A 13,731-nucleotide genomic window follows, 5' to 3' on the forward strand; every position below is an offset into this window, starting at 1 on the left:
ATTTTTTATTATGTAGAAGGAAATTTTGCAAATATGCCCAAGGGTGAGGCAACATCAATAAGCAGGGAATGAACGCTCTATTACATTCATTTGGTTTCGTAACTTCTGTTGGGTCACAGGGGAGCTGCTAAAGAAAACAAAACAAAATCTCTTGTATGCTGGCTATATTTAGTCGTACGGAGCTTTGCGTTTGTTCTGGGGCTGAAGAACAACATGTCCAAACCTGGAGCTTGAGGTTGAGTGTGTACTTAAGCCCTGGTCCTGCAAAGGCTTATGCGTGTTCCTAACTTTGCACGTTTTGAGTACAAATGAGCTTTGGTCTAATGAGCCCGCTCATGGGATGTAACGGGAAATGTCTGTGACCCGCATGGATTATTCCTTCCACACATCCATAACGCTCCCAAATGTACATCAGTACGTGTGTTTGTGCCTGTGTGAGGTACCTGGGCATCCTTGAACTGAAAGGCAAAGGCCAGCATTTTTTTCCCTTTCAATAGCCTATCCAAATGTGGCTAAAATAGTATCTTAGATAAAATAATTTGATGACGTGTTTCAGCATCACTGAAACTCCCAGTGGTGGCCCCTTCTAGGCCACATGGGCTCTAAAACCAAACAATGTGAACCCTTTTGCACCAGAGCATGGTAATACAGCCTCGTCATATGTCTGTTTTCCCCTTTATTTTAGCAGATTGTGGGGTGGTTTTGGAGGAGAGAATCAAAATAACTTTTATCTATATATCTATCTGTCTATCTTAGAGAAAGTTGGGATCTGTATGGACCTGCTGTGAACAAACGGTGGTGAGGATGAATTAAAATCAATCAGAGTAGTTTATGACAGGAATTTTCACAGTAATTGTAACAAGTTTTCCAGTTCTTGACAATCAAAAATCATGAATTAGGTGACTTGGAAGCATGGAAGTTAGAGCACGTGGATTTCTTGAGTTTTTTTTATCAAGGTTTTGAGTTTCCTAAGATAGCTTGAGTGGGAATTTCAGGCTATCTCTTCTGTCATGGTGTAAGTTGATGCTTCTAATAGTTAAAATCCTCATATATTCACATGACTCCAAGAGCTGAGGCTTAAAGAAAATCTCAAATGTTCAGTACTGATGCTAAAATTGGAGGAGCCAGTGGTACATCCAGTTGTGCTATGACTATAGCATGGTTCCTGAGCTTTCAGGGATTTCTGTTATTGCAGTGTGTTATACATTCTAAGTTGACTACCCAGGTGGTCAGATTCATGATGTACCTATTCAGTTGAAAGGAGAATTCAAACTTTGATGGTGGAGGATGACCCATGCAGATTTGCCTCCAAAATGCCCTTCTGTGATGAATCTGGGAGGTTCCTGGTTGCTTCATTCCCCCAGCCCACAAGAGTCCCACAGCAGGGACTAAAGGCAAGGCACAGCCTTGCAACAGGCATCACTCTCCTTTGTAGCTGATAAGAATAATGGTGAAAACAATATGTAAGTTTTTTTTGATTACTTAAAAGTTGCAGCACAGAAACTCATGCTTCTGCTTGCCTCCCCATTACTTTACATAAAATTGTTATGCATTCTAAGTAGTAGCAGCCTGGGCCTCTTGACCTCACAAGAAGAGCTGTTACTATACATTTAACAAAAACAAGGTATTATGTATTAGCCTACACATTTTGCAATAGCTCCAGCAATCTAGTAACTACAGTCCAATTTAAACCGTGCCTGGAGGCAACAAAAATTGCACAAAATGGCAGCTAATTTATAGAAGGGAGAGAGGAAATATTTGGGGGTCTATTCCTTCAAGCCATCTGATTCGTATTATTGACTCATTTAGAAAACAGAAAGTGAGCAGAGACAAGTTTTTAAGGAGTTTGGTTTCACACAAATGACTTGCAATTGCAGCCCATTATTTTTATACCAAGACTTCATTAGTCATATCCCCGTCAAACCTGTGAGCAGTGTCAAATGTTTTCAGAAAACACACCAGGACAGGTATGGAACTCATCAGCCCGTGGCAAAGGTCACTCTCATTAAGGAGTCAAAAATGAAAACTTTCAGTGTCTCTAACACATTGCACAGACGTTCCTGCCCCCACTTCTGAAACGTGGGGCTGAGCAAGCACCTCCTGCTCCCCAGACATTCAAATAAGATCAAGATGACAGGGCAAGAAAATGAATAGGATTCTTAACTGGCTGTACTTTATAATACGGTACTGATTGGAAACAACCAGAAAGTTGTTTGCCATGTCTATAGTACCATTTCCTGAGGTTAAACATAACATCTGAAATGAAGCAATTAAGTCTCCTTAAAGCAAAAAAGGGGAAAAAAAAAAGGAAAAAGATGGGGTGGGGGAAAGAAGGAGAAAAGGGGAGGACGTGGGTCTGACTCGGCACGCCAGCCATGCTCCGATGAGCAAAAGAAATGTCTGTGCAAACTTCTTCCCACCTGGGAGGTTGGAGGGGAGACAGGAGAGCTGTGACACCGGAGTTGTTCAGGGCTGGCTCTCAAGCTGTGCCGTGACAGATGTGTTTTGAGGAATTTTGAGGCGCGGAGATAAGAATAACAAAAAGCCATTCACTGGAGCACAGTTACACAGGCTTAGCACAAAGGGGTGAAGAGAAAATGTGTCAATACGCTCCTTATTTGTGGAAGGTTGGCCGTGTTTCTGCAGCACGCTGCAGTCGGGTCTGGGGGCTGTTGCTAACAGCAGCAAGGGTTGCTGTCTTGCCCCTTAAAAGTTATTCAGAGTTGTCCTGGTAATGAAAGAGGATTCCCTTTAGCTGCTTCATTCTGGGACACAACAAAGTCCTTCTGATGCAGAAAATGTTTGTCTTACAGAGGCTTTGCTTATTTAAAAATAGTGTCCATGGGGCTTTACGTAAGATGGCAGAAATACTTTTAGCAAGCTTTTTGTTTTTTAACTGCTCAGCTCATGAAGACTTGAATTTGCTTGTTATGCTCTGAACACATCCTTGGGCAGTCAGGGATGGGGTCTCCAAAATGCTTTAGGCTTGGCTTTCTCAGTCTTTCCCAGTGGATTGCAAGCCTTTGGTTATGGGTATAACCTTTGCTGGGTTCCCTGTCAAGTGGGGGCAAGAAACCTGATTTCTGTGGGCTAGTCAGTATTTGCAACATTTATCTGTGAAGATTTAAGTTCTGTAGTAGTTACTTGAAGGGAATAGTTGAACTTGTAGGTTATTTTGTATGTAGGAAGATGCATGTATGGATAGCTTAATAATTATTTAGAGATCTCAGTGTCTTGTCCCATGCACCAGCTTTTGTACAGTGTGTGCATTCACACTTGCCTCTCCTGCTTCCTTGCCTGTTCAAGCCATGTGTGCTTGAAATGTTGGAGTGCTTCAACCCTCTCCAGCCTGACAGCTGGGGGCACAGATCTTGGAAAAGCAGGGAAAATGCCAGTGCTGCTGGGCAGGTTGTGGCTGCCCTGCTCTCATGTGCCCTCCTGGTAGCTCATTTCTCCCAGTGGAGAGGTGGCTGAAGTGGCAGGTTGTTTCTTGAACATAGAAAATGGAGGTGATGTGATGCACAAATAGGTTATAATTGTCTCTGACCATCATTATTGGAGTGTGCATGGGGTGAGTGGGCTCTCTGAGCTGGCTCCCAGCTCCTTTGGTTGTGTGTAGTTCACAGGAAGGTCATGTGGAGGAGGAGGAAGGCCAAAATTTCTGGGTTCAATCATTCTACTGCTATGGTCTCAGGCAAATCTGATTCTCAGTTGCTTGGCTCCCCTCTCTGCCAAGTAAGATGAGTTTGACCCTCTTTGTGAGTGTTGGGAACTCTCTTGGGTTGGGAAAGCTCTGTTGGGAGCTGCTGGTGAGCAGAGCGGCTGTCAGGGGTGAGCTGAGAAATGCCAATGCTTATCACTGATAAGCAACACTTTGGCTAGACCCACTTAATAAAAAGACATTTCTGACACACATTACCTGCCCTGGGCTCACACCATGGAGTTTCTCCCTTTCCCAAAAGCAAGACACATGGGGTTATGAACCTCCCTCTGCTGATCAAGCCTGTTTATCTGCAGAGATCAGGGCTGGGCTTTGCTGGGGTGTCCGTGCCCTCACCTGCCAGCCCCCGGTCAGCCCCTGACCAGAGGCACATCCTGATGCCAGCCCTGTGATTGATGCACTTGGCCGAGAACTTCCCTCCTGCCCGCTCAGGAAACAGGAGGGCTGGGGAGATAGTGCTCGCCTTTCTTTCACAGCCCCTGCTTCCGAACTCTAATCACCTTCTGCTGTGGGAAAAGAGATGAGATGCTGCCTAAAAAACAGATCATTGTCCGCCTCCTAGATTAATGCAGAGAAAGCAGTATTGTCTGCTGAATGGATAAACCTTCCTCCTGTCACTCAAAACCTAAATTCAACGCTACTTCATTTCTAAGAGGCTTATCTTCCTTGAATAGACCCTTGCAGCTCAAGTAAGAGGCGATGTAATGAAGCGTGTTTTTTTCTTAAGTGAGAAACCTGCTGCAAAGAAGGGGTGAAGCCTGTGCAGCTGTTCTAAAGGGCCTTTGCAGACTCTCGAAATACTTGTCATTTATCTGGTCTTGCCTGACAGCAAATGAGAGAAGATCAAGTTCAAAATCTGCTGGCGTGGCTTTCAGGGCTTCTTCATCTGTTAATTAAATAATGGTCATTAGAGCACAATGCGCCCCAATGAGGGCGGATATGATGCTGAGGTGGAAATATGGCTTTGGGGGGTTAGGAATAAGCAGATGGTCCCCAGGAATTTTGCTGCTTTGACCCCCCCCAGCGATGCCTTGGTATGTGGCTGGAGGGGCTGGTAGTGAAACAGGTGGCATCAGGCGGAAAAATAAATTCGTAGAAGCGTGCTGAAATCATTGTAGGACCCACTCCTTTCATGTGGGGCAGCGATTAATTCAGTGATTTCCCACAAACCAGCCTGTTTCTGGAAAAGCACCCACACCATTGCCACAAATAATGTCCTGTTTGCTTTCCTGGAGCCCGCTGTACTAAAGACTTGCACTTTTAATGTATTTTGGGAAATGTACTCTCTAAATTAAGATTGGGTTGCTTAACATCAGAGGGCCTAATCCTCAGGTGTTTACTCAACTTCTGCTTGGTCAAAACTTACTCTGATATCAAAGAACAGCTCTGAGGGTTGCTGGGCTGGGATGTAAGATCTGTCTCTGAATAACTACAGGTGATACAGGAATTTATTGTGGATGTGAGAGGTTAGTTCTTCTTTTTATGGTCAACATATTTTCACATGTTTGAATTCATATTTTACCTAAAAGCACTGATCTTGTGAATACTTCTTTCTTTCATCACTAGTAGCATGACTTTTCCAGTCCCACCATCACCATGTGGACTGTGGGCATTCAGCTTGTGCCTGTGCAGTTGCAGGCCATGTCCTGAAAAATTCTTGGCCTTTTCTGACCACATCCACTGAGGTGGATGTGGTTTTATTTCAGCTGAGACCATCTAGGAATTGTGTGACACTGAGTTACCCAGGATTATATCTGATTTTTCCTGTGAGTTGCTGGTTTTCTTCCTGGGGTTATTGGGTGGGACAAGAGAGGAGACCCAGCATAGTGCACATGAGGAGGGCAATACATGTGCCAGAGTTAAATGTGCCTGAATGTCCAGTCTGGCTTGGACAGGAAAATAAAAAGCTTTAAGAACATATTTGAGAAGATTGGCCATTGGAAGGGTGCTGGTCAGCTTGGGGGGCTTTGGCAAGCCCCTGTGCTAAGCATAAAGCAGTTGGATGGTGATTTAAAGGGGATTTTGAGCAGTGTGGATGAAAACTCAAAGCTTGGAATGCAGATCCCTGTCATGGGATGGAGCATTTCTAATGCTGAAATAGGTGCTCAAAAATCCCACATGGAAGTTGGTGTTACCAGGATGGGTCCCTGGATGTCATGGCATGGCCTGGATCAGTGTGGAGACCAAAAAAGTCAAGGAAAAGTGAGGAGTGGCTGAGAAAAACATGAAATGCACAATAAATATGCTCATGCAACAAATCTGTGTTAAAGCAAACATTACGCTTGTGACAGAAAACAATAAAAGTAAGGAAATTTGCAGTTAATGGTAAAACATACCATATGTCCACAAATGCCTAGGCACACCAGGGCACCCCTGTAACTGCTTGCTTCATGTCAAGGTGTTGAAGGCCAGATGGCAGGTTTCACCCCAAATTACAGATTCTCAGACTGCTGCTATGTATTTTTGTCCTTGGTTGCCTTTTTCATCATGTCTGACCTATTCCCACAATATGCTGAGGTGAATGTTTGTGAAATGGGCATGACCTGCAGTTCTGCTTGGCAAATGTTGTTTTTCAGGTACTTTGGAGTGGGAAAACCTTGCTGATAGTGCCCTGAGTAGATCAGTCAACACTGTTGCTAAATGTGCTGTAACACTAAAATATGGCACCTGGCCTGGTGGAGAAAATGTCGACATCACAAATCACAGGTTATCCCTCCAGCCCTACATCTGGAGATGCTCTTGGCAAATATAATGCTATATTTCTTGCATTAATGGGCATCAATAGCCAAATTCCCTAGACTACGGAAAATTAACAAATGCTTTCATCTCTACTTTCATTACAGGGATTATTTATGGGGATGTTTTGGTAGTAGGTGCTGTTTGTTAACTGTTTAGGGAGCTGGCTGGAGGCTTGGTGTGTGCAGATACTGACCTTTTGCAGATTTTTTTTTTGCCTTAGCTGGTGTCTTCGTCAGTAAGGAGACACCTGCATCCGTGCAAGCCCTGCGAGCAGAGCAACACAGCGCTTCAGTATTTCCCCTCCTTTACCAGCTGGATGGGACCCCTGATACAAAACCTGAGAAATGTGCCAAAAGCCTTCAAAGTTCAGGCCAGAGGTGTTTGTGCAAGATAAAAATGGGACAATATAGCATCCCTGGACAACTCATCTGTTTACACATGACACTCACTGTGCTCTCTGATTAGCTTGTTAGTGAGGAGGCAGGAAGAAGTGCAATCAAGTTTTTATGATTCATCATTTCTGTTCCCTGTTTGGGAGACAATGTCAGTGCTCTTTGCCAATCATAGAAGGTGGCTTTCGAGTGCCTTAGGGAGAAGCTTTTTTTAAAGATGCTCCGTCTGTTTCTGAAGGCTGAGCCACATTTCTAAATAATAGGGAAGTCCTGGAGTTTGTTTTGTGTTGTGCCTTTTTTTTTTTTTCTAATTGTATCTACTAACAATGCTTTTATGTTTGCTGCACGTAAGCTAAAAGAAAACATGCTGCCAGTTTGTCTGTAATCCTGTTTTCACTCAGAAGTATTTGTGCAGAAATAAATTAGAAATGGTACCTGGAATATTTTCCACAATACAAAAGGCAAATGTAAGTTTTATTAAGTTGAAAAGGATACATTCTCTTCTCCTGACCTTGATTTTTTAGCTATATTCTCTATACCCTTGCTTTAGAAGTATTATTCTTCATCCCATCCAATTACCATTTCTATCAGCTCTTCTGAAAGATTATGCTTTTTGGGTGTTCTTCTGTAGATGTCTTTCCAGTGGCTTCACTTGATGAATGTGACAAGTTTTGTGTTTTCTCCCTCCCCTCATTGAATTGGAAAGTTTTTTGATAAATACAGGCCAATAAGTGCCCAAAGGCAGTGTTTCAATGGCTGCTAAATCTTTCAAGGTTAGGACTTAACCTCCGTTCTCCCTAATTCAACTGCAACCTTCAGTCTGGAGCCAATCAAGAATATCAGATGATACTTAAACAATGAAGGATTTCTGATATTCAGGTACAGCCTCTGTTCAATAGGATTGCAAATTCTTTGTGTGAAGAAAGTCGGTTTTGCTCTAAAGTACTGTCACAAAAAGTGAAATTACCATTTGCTTGGAATGATGCCATTCATCATTGTCAGAATACTAAGCATTGTAAGTAGCTAGGCCTCTCCAAATTAATGCCTTGTTTTGCATCGGCTAAATTTCCCAAATCCTCGAGGATGGGTCATACAAAACTCATCTCACCGTTTTAATTTATCAATCCAATATGAGTGCGGTGAAAGGGAGCTTCATTCGGTCTTAGCTCTTTTATTTACAGTCTAATTCTAAAAGAAAAGGAAATAAGATATGAAAATAAGTTGGAAAATAAGATAAATCTCTCAGTGAAATCACAAGATCTACTCAGTCCTGTAGCAAACCCTCTATAATTCATTTGTAGGTCAGCTCAAGGGATTAGCCATGACGTATTTGGAAATTCATTTATTTTTATTTTATTTTGCTGTTTCTTATGCATAAGGGTAATGCTGTCCCCAAGGCTTTTCAGGTAGCCCTCAAATCTTGACAACATTTGCTGTCTCTAAGGCCTAAGCCAAAATTAATTTTCAAATAAACAGCATAAAAATGTATGGAGTTGTATAAATTTGAATACAAAATGCATTTGTTTTGCTTGCTTCCATCCACACATACATACTGTTGGCTCAGCCAAAAATCATAACATGACATGGAAATTAACGGCCATATGTACATCATGAAAGTCAAAAAAGTTTCTTAGTTTATTAGAAACACTGTGGTGTGGGTTTTTTTTTTTTTTTTCACCCACTTTCTCCCTGATCTGCTCTGCTGGGGAAGCACTGCATGTTAATTGTGCTTCTCTCTCTGGGTGCCTCTGAGCCCGTGGCTCTGCTCCTGGACCACTGGTTGCCTCCTGCATCCCACTTGGGATTTTGAGGTTGTGACACCTCGAGAAGTATCGACATGTTTTCAGTGAAAGTGAAATTAAAAGGGTGTTTGTATCTCTTGCAATTTGTTTTATCAGGGAAACAGTGGAAGTGAGAGAGCTGCTTGGACAGCCTGAGGCAGCAGCACAGGCCTGGAAATGCTTCTGGTCCTGCAGGGAGCAGAAAATTGGACTGGAGGGCTGGAAACAAGGCTTGAGGCAAAATCCCCAATTTTGGGTTGAACCAAAATGAAAAACCCAACAAGGAGCCCATGCTGAGGGATTGTAGAGAAACCATGCAAACATTTTGCTGCTGTTTAAATATGGTATGGGAATTGAGTCTTCCATCAGGCTCCAGTGCATCCCGAGGAGTGCAGCAGTTGCTCCTGCCCCAGGAGCCTGTGGCACCTGCAGGATCAGCCCCACTGCAGCTAAAATAACTCTGTGCTCTCAAATTAAAACAATGCCTCTGTTCGGTCTCATTCCACAAGGGGGCTGCAGGCACGCTGGAAATTCAGCAGCTGGCAGGCTGGGGAGTACCTGGGAGAAGGGATGCCCGATGCCATGGGGAGGTGCCCAAGCTTGGGCCAAATCCAGAGGGAGATGGTCCCTGAGCAGGGCAGAGCCTGTGCCTGGCTTTTTCTGAAGGTGTGACCTGTCTGATAAGGAATGGTGGAAAGCAGGAGGAAAAGCCTGCAGGGGTGAGCTGGGATGCAGAGCTGCATTGTTGCATTCCTGCTGCTCCTACCCCCAGGTTCTCCAAATTAATTGGGTTAACCAAAAAATCCTTCCAGTTGTGCTTAATTAAGAGAAGTACATCTGTGTGAGATCTCACTGGTGCCTTGCCTGGAACTTTCATATCTGGGGCAGCATCAGCTGACCAATAAATAGTTGGTTAATTATTAATTTGCTAAAGATTGTTTGGAAGGGTAGATCACCTTGAAATGTTGCTTTCTATTATCTTTCCCAGCCAGGCAATGAAAGATTTCAATTTAATGTGACATGACAAACTACAAACAAGTGTGTTTTAGGCTTTGGCAGGTGAGGACACTGGGGTCTGAAGGGGTGCTGCCAGGGGCTGGCTTTCCACACCATGCCTACCCAGGATCAGGTGTCAGCCTCCTGCCTGGCATGTTTGGGTTGTGTACAGATCCTCTGTTTAGCAAATAATTTATATCCTGGGTCATCATGGAGTAACTTCAGTACTGAGTGATCATGCACATTTCAGTATTTTGAAGCTTTTCTTTTCAGCTATAGCTGCTCACCCTGCTGTGCACAGCACAGAGCCTTCTGTCCCAAAAGACATCAAAGTGTGCTTTATGGATTATTTTCCAACTTTATTTAACCCTCCACTGAAATGCTGTTATGCTGGACTTTGGGGTAAAACACACGTGGGCAAGTTCTCACCCTGCCTCCTCCAGGCGTGCTGCCCTTTCCCAGCCCGGAGCGTGTCCTTGACGTGCATGGAGCAGCTCAGACCTTCCCACCTGCCTCTTCCCAGCTGCTGTTTGCAGGCTGAATTTTCCCTCCAGGCTGAGAGGGAGAAAGCTGAGGCCAGTTGTTAAATGGATGTTGTTCTTCCCATCCAGTGTGCAAGAGCTGCCCAGTGGCCCTGGCTGGGGAGCAGCTGTGGGCTCTGAGCCAAGCTTGGCCTTTGCTGGTGATGGAGAATGTACTTCAGCTTTTGGTCTCATTCCAGAATCTCCTCTGCTTGCCCTCTGTCACCTGGCAGATTTTGCCCACCAGGCTGCAAGAAATGCAGGTGGAGAATTGTTCACCTGAGCTCAGCCCTGGCTTAACTGGGAATGGGAAGAGGAGCGTGGACAGCAGGGGGGAACTCCTGCCATCACTGGGTCCTGCTCTTACCAGCCCAAATCTGCTGTCATGGCTGCAGGTCAGAAGGAGAGAAAGAACAGAGGGAGAAAGACAGCCTTACTTGCAAGTGAAAGGTAACTTTAAAAGTTATCTTTTGGCAGTCAAACATGAATGCTGCCATACAGCATATTTTAAGACTGGAAGGTGGATTTTAAAAATGAATAATCCCCTCAATTAGCAAAGATAAAAAGGAAATTGGTTTGTATGTATTTCTAAAAGTGAAAAACACAGATAGGATCATTGAACTGCATGATACCACTTATCTCTCTTTAGTGTATCTTTTTTTGACAAAAAAATCAGACATTTTTTGTTTGTTTTACATACTTGGAATCTCCTCAAGTCAAAATCCCAGAGGAACACAATGCCTTGCTCTTAATATACACCACATACAAATTGCTTTTTAATTCATAACACTTCCTAATGGCTATTTTAGGCAGTGTTTGTAGCCCAGCAGAACAGAGTAGTGTGCTTCTGGTTGAAAACCATGTTCGTGACATGCGAACTGTGTGTCTTGCTGTCCTGAAACTCTGTCAAACCTGACACATCAATAATATGTTTAGCCCTGTAAATGTCTTTCCATTGTGCTCATCGCCCTGTTATGGCAATTGCTGCTTAGGTGACTTTCATTCCTTGCCAAAGCGTAAAACACCCCATGATGCATGAAATGTGGGATTTGCATTCCCATTTGAAGCCTCAGATTCAGAAGTATGTTGGTGACTGGTTCCTCGAGGATCTGTGTGCGTCAGTGCAGGGTTCTGCAAGGCTTGGCAGAGTGCTGTGGGGGGAAGTGGCACTGTTGGTTGTGTGGAAAAGTGGAGAAGCAGTGGATTTTAGTTTCTGTTAGGAGGAGGTGGCAATTGGTTTCCTTGGATGTGCATGGCTGCAGCAGCTCTTTGCTTTAGCTAAGCAGGGCACATGGTTAACATGAGTTCATGTTAACATGGTTAACCATGTTAACATGGTTAACAAGAACATGAGTTCTTCCCTTCTGGCTCCCTCCCTTTTGCACTTTTTGGAGAGCAAAACCCTTTGCCTTGTCTCCCTGCTGATGTGCCACTGAGGAGATGTGGCTTTGGCACTATTCCTGTGTCCCCGTGCTGAGGCTGGTACCTCCCTGTGCTCCTGTTCTCCCCAGGCTAAGGCAGAAAATCTCCTCTGTTGGTTTCAGCAAGGTGCAGGATTTTTCTCTCCTTTTCTCCAACTCCCCTCTTTTACCCTGTGGTATTTACACTTCATAGAGATAAAGGAAAGGAGTTGTGTAGTCCTATACCTGTATCTTAAGTAACTGCATGCATTTCATGATATTGTTTGTAAGTGAGAAAAGTTTCAGGGCTTTAGCTAAATCCATTATTTGGACTCCTACACAAAGTTTTCTGTAAACTCTTCCTGTTTATACCAGGTGAGGATCTGGCTCCTTTCATTGCTTTCAGTTTGGCACGGCAATTAACTCTAAACTCCATTTGCTGTTTCTGCTGGGAAGAGCACAGGGGCGAAAGAAACTTTGAGCAAAAACTCCAAACCTCTACATTTATGAGAGTGATTTTAATAACTTTGGGTTGCCCATGCTAATCCTTTAACAGGAAGGGGGTTTGAGAACTGACCCAACCTCCTTTCCTTTCATTCTATCCCAAAACACCTGCAACTCTCAGCAGAGTAATCTATGAATCACTGTGTCTGTCGTCTACTTATTGTCTTGTCTAGTGCACTCCACGGTGGAACTAATCAACAGCCCTGAATGAAGCATTGCTCCTGAGCTGAATTCCTTAAAGCTCCTGAAGTATTCAGCAAGGAGGAGAAATCTTTTAGTATGATTTGCTCCACATTCCAAATTCATTTATAGAAAGAGAATAGATGATTAACAACGGGTCGAGAGACACAGATTTAGCACTGCTTTGCCCTGACCTGCCCTGAGTTACTCCTTCCACTTCCCAGGCTGCTCTAATAAGATGGGTTCAAGGATTGGGATGGCAAAAGCTGCTTGAATCCCCTGCACCCAGCCGTCTTAATTTGGTTTATTTGCCTTAATGAAGAAATCTGGTTCCTTAATTACAGGTGAACGGAAAAGGTCACTTGCCACGCTGACAAATGGGTTTACCCTGAGCTGTTTGTGTGGGGCTCTCAGATAGTGTGTCCTCCCCCTCCTCTCCCCTGCCACGAAATGCCAATGTCTCCTCCTGTTGCGGCCATTACCTGTGGTGCCTGGGCTGCCTGCCAAGGAGCACCCTCGGTAGCAACAAAAGCATAATCATTTCCAGTTGGAAGAGGCTGAGCTGGAGTAATTTTCCTCTTTGGAAAGTGCAGCAGCCCGGCTCGGGTTAAGCAGGAGGACGCTCGGTCCTGGGACACAGCACAAGGAGGGTGCGAAATTTGTGGGCAGCAGCCACTTGGGGAGACAGTTTGGGAGGTCCCAAAACGCGTTCTTCATCCTCACCTTGTGGTGTCCAGCTGACCTTGGCAGTGGGGTCATCTTCTTGCATCTTGCAAACACCTTTGTTTTGGCCAGGCATGGGTGGGAAATGCTAGCAAAATGGGTGCAAAAGAGGGGATTAACATTTCCTAAGTGAACAGCCCGGTCTGCAGAGGAATTCAGAAGAGTGAGAGGTGTAAAAAGGACACCCTGCATCTCCCAGGACTTAGCAGCAGCATGCTTTGAGAGTGTGTTGCAGGCCCTTTCCCAAGCAGTGCAAGCCTTGGGCTCGCTGACCCTTGCTGTTGACTTTGGTAATAAACTGCAGCAATTAAGCCATGCCTCTCTCCCTGTGGACCTCCTGGAAAAAGGCAGCTGAGTGGTCTCATGCAGCCCTGGTTAGTGGCTTACTCCAGGAAATCCTGCAGCTGGTACAAAGGGGAAACCATTCCAGAAAGCACCTCAGGAGCTGTGTAGGTACATGCAGGAAAATCATTGTTTCTTTCAGGTAGAGCTGAAAGCCTCTTGATGTGTGTAGAAGCACTTGGAGCATGTTCATGGTGATTGTACGGTTGTCACCACGTGTGAGCTTTGTGGACATGTGGGCTGTGGAAAATAAAACTTTTGAGGAATGGCCCGGGAGCTTTGCAGAAATGTTGCCCATGTGGAGTGGTGTTCAGCTGCAGCTGAAGCTCGTCTCCAGGTTCTGGGTGCTCACAGACAGCCTCACTGGCAGCCTGCTCAGGTCATGTAAAAAATGAGGTGGGTCAAACCCCAGATGTGCTGACTGAGTGTTGA

At 44.5% G+C, this 13,731-nt stretch overlaps 1 protein-coding gene across 6 annotated transcripts in view; it reads left to right on the forward strand.

Moving 5' to 3' along the window:
* The window catches only part of MECOM (MDS1 and EVI1 complex locus), a 325,429-nt gene that overhangs the window by 42,715 nt on the left and 268,983 nt on the right, over positions 1-13,731 (forward strand). The window lies entirely within an intron of this gene.

The sequence above is a fragment of the Melospiza melodia genome, chromosome 12 (genome assembly GCF_035770615.1).
Source record: "Melospiza melodia melodia isolate bMelMel2 chromosome 12, bMelMel2.pri, whole genome shotgun sequence".
NCBI classification, from domain to species: domain Eukaryota; kingdom Metazoa; phylum Chordata; class Aves; order Passeriformes; family Passerellidae; genus Melospiza; species Melospiza melodia.